This window comes from Aplysia californica, unplaced genomic scaffold (genome assembly GCF_000002075.1).
Source record: "Aplysia californica isolate F4 #8 unplaced genomic scaffold, AplCal3.0 scaffold00790, whole genome shotgun sequence".
Classification (NCBI taxonomy): Eukaryota; Metazoa; Mollusca; class Gastropoda; order Aplysiida; family Aplysiidae; genus Aplysia; species Aplysia californica.
In genome coordinates, this window is record NW_004798060.1 from 100,056 (window position 1) to 103,740 (window position 3,685).

Consider the following 3,685-nt stretch of genomic DNA (forward strand, 5'->3'; position numbering starts at 1 on the left):
CACACACAAAGTAAACAAACAAACAAAAGCAAAAATAGAGAATCATCTGTTTTTTGTTCTTTATAAAATTAAACATAAAAAAAAAAAATGAATTCAAAGATAAAACTCAAACCTCCATGACTAACCCCATTCCTCCCTCCCACTTTTGTATTAACCGAAAGTAATGTTTTAAAGTGTGCATAAAATAATAATAATATAGTGCCCTCCTCTCCCCAAGACGCCGTTTGAATTACATCAACCGAGAGAGGTCACTGTTCTGGCTCCATGAAGTGCTTTCGCTCTGAAAAGATGTCTTACAGTGAGCCACTTTGACGTTAATTAATCCTTTTCGTGAGTAACTTAGTCATTATTGGGCTGAGAGACCGATTTGCAAAGAATGGAAGTGTGAAAGAGCGGGTGTAGTCCAATTGCCAAGAAACATAACTAGGCAGCAAGACCGCTACGTCGTCCTGGCGACACTACCAGCTAGAACTTCAAAACTTTACACATCTAAGACAAAAGCTGGTGGTCGACAGCAACGTCCAAGTGAGTGCCAAGACGAAAAGGAACAGATTACGTCATCATGGACTCCTCTCAAAACGACCTACAGACTGTCGACCTTGACCCAGCCTTCGACAATGCCTGAAGTACACGCGTACTTGATGTACTCATCACCTGAGGTGGACGTGTCAACAGTGGTCAAATGTGCTGTTCAAAGACGAGTCCAAATTAACCGTATTCTTCAATGACGCAGAATGAATGTCTGGAATCGTCTCGCTCGGCGAACGTTTTCAAGCACATTTAGGCAAAGCAAGGACCTTCTTATAACCTCCTTGGGGCAGAAGCAGGACCGATATGAAAATTGAAAAAGGGTATCTATTCTGGTTTGGGGGTGGAGGTGAGGGGGGGGGGGATCATAGGGTGTTTAGGAGAATTGATCTGAACAACAGAGCTCCCTCTATCGTATTCCAGGAATTTCAAACGAAATTCGCTACAGGGGCGAGATTTTTCACTGCTCTTTGGATGATATTGGATTAGGCACCTTCCTTCATGATGATATCCATCGGGATCACTCTTCAGCGTTTCTGTAACATCATCGACTGGACAAGATGGACTGGTCGCAGAGCTCCACTGACCTTATAACCTTACAGAATAAGTATGGGATGTTCTTGGGCAACACAAAATTATTACCCACCAAACTTGGCCCAACTATGGGAACGAAGTCATTCGTATTTTCAAATAAAATGACAGAAAGTACCACGGCTCACCCTAAGAAAGCTGATTAATGCCATGAGGCAATGTTGTACTGACTGCTGCCTGCAGAAATCTTTCGTTTTGCTAGTTTCATGGGTGAGAATTTTGAAAAGTAAGTTATCTCTTTCAACAACTTGAATTGGACACGCAAACACCAATATTGTCAACAACAAAAAAACCCGACAAAAACGGACTGTGTAGAACTTAGCAGAGTGCATAAAGTATTCAACACGCCAAACATGCTGGTTTTTAAACAGTTATTTTATTTTTAAAAATTATGTTACACTAAGTAGTCCTAACGTTTTTTTTTTAGCAGTATGGTATACAAGGTCAACCCAGGCAGAAAAGGATACAACGTCGGAGCAGAAAGACTGAGGTACTCGATAAAAGTTCTGCCAACCCTGGAATCGAACTTGAGTCTTCTGCGTACAACATTGAAGCGCCTTATCGCTACATCACATACACAATTAAAAGTACAAAGATAAGAAATTATTTTTCTGGAAATATTATTATTTTAGACATTGTTCAGTTTCGTTGTGAAAATAGGCAGTGTCGTAACAGCAAAATTGGAAAAAAAAATGTTTATCTCAAGTGTTGGCCAAGAGACACCGATATTGTTATCTTTAACAGACCTCAGAGCTTGCGTCAAACTGAGACTGACACGCGGAATAAAAATCCTCTTCTCACCCTCGTTCCCGCTCCGTGAGTCTCTCCGAGAAATTCCACGAGTACCACTTGCGCGCCGTTCCGCACATTTTTACTATCAATTTGTTGTGGACAATTTCACGACCTTTCCCTCCCCCTGGCAGTTTTACGTGCAGAAGACGAAGTTCCAACGAGCCGTAACTCTAATTGGGATTCATTTTTCTTTAGATGATGGTGACCTCCCCTTTTCACTGGTCTCCGACACGCCTTATTCCCCTTTAACCCCCCAAACCACTAATTAGACGGAAAAAAGGCTCACGTTCGGCATGGGAATCTTGCAATGGTATAAATAAATATCGCGATAAAAGCGCGCGGTCCCACGAGACCCGTGTATTCCTTTATCTACGAAACATAATATACTGTTAGGAGACCCCTGTTATCGGCGGGAGAGGAACTCACATACAGGCACATTATTGCCCTCGCTGTGTTTCGCCGTCTCTCTAAGCTCACTTTCGCACAGGACAATATTATGTTTCGTTTTTGTTTTTGCAATCTTTAGGAGTCATAATGACGTTCATCATTCCTTTGTGTATCCCCGCAGTTTCGTATCATCTTCCCACGTTAGTGTGTCCGCCATTGAAATAAGGTATAATTTGCCCAGTCCTTTGTTTGTTTGCTGTTTTTATTAATTTTTTTATGCATGTGGTTTTTTCACCCCCATCTACACAACTTAGATCAGTTAGGAGGCGGGCTCCCGACCTTGACATCCAGGTTGAACTCGTGCTAAGAGGGGATTAAACTTTCCAGAAGAAGGACCGAGATACTAGATAAATATTTTCTCCCCACCCGGGAACTGAATTCGGGTCTCCTGCGTATTAATGTATTGCACGGTGTTGAATCTGAGAAATTTTGTCACCTTAAAGTGTCCACAACTTCATTTTACACTGGTTACATTGGTCCGAATCTCAGCAAAAAAAATTTAAAAGCAATTTTTCAAATTCAAACTCACACCCCAACCATTAACGTGGAGAATGTTAAGTGAATGAATATATATTGATACGCTTCAAACAAGCCTGGAGAAATATTTAAAACATACTTCTCTTGCATTTGTGTTGACGAAGGTCAAGTACTCCCCTTTCCCTCAAACCGACCCCCCCCCCCTCAAACCACGTCGGTCCATACGCCCTTTCCATCAATGTGTAACTTTGAACAGTGATGTACGTTGTTGTTGGAGATTTTTTTTCAAGGAATGGGGGAGGGGTTTGTACTCGTGGGTAGCATTTTGTCTTGAGATCACCTTGTCATATCAAATCATGGTAGAGAGATGAAGTACCGATGCAACTATTGGCAAATGTTGTAGCCCCAACAATTTACACCCGCTATCCAAAACATTTCTACAAATGTACTGTGACTTTAATAGTAACTTCGGTGTAAGTATGGAAGCGCAGGAGCTAGCACTTTACTGATGTCTGCAATGTAGGATGTAGCAGTGAGTCACTTCGCGTCGCAAAGGGTAGACATGAGTTCGATTCTGGTGTGAAAAACCAAAATTCATCAACTATCTCTATCTCTCTGCTTGGGACATTTTATCCCTCTCATCCAGGGTTAGCCCTTGCAGGCAAAGTCGAAACCCAAATATTAAATTATCTGAATAATGTTAGTCGGGGTATTAAACACCTAAATCTAAAGCAAAGAGGAAGAAGGAGCAGGATTATTAAGTAACAGAAAAGACAAAGAGCAATTAAGACTGAAAAAAGAAACGAGAAAAAGTTATAAGCTGTCACAAACACAATACACACCCCCCCCA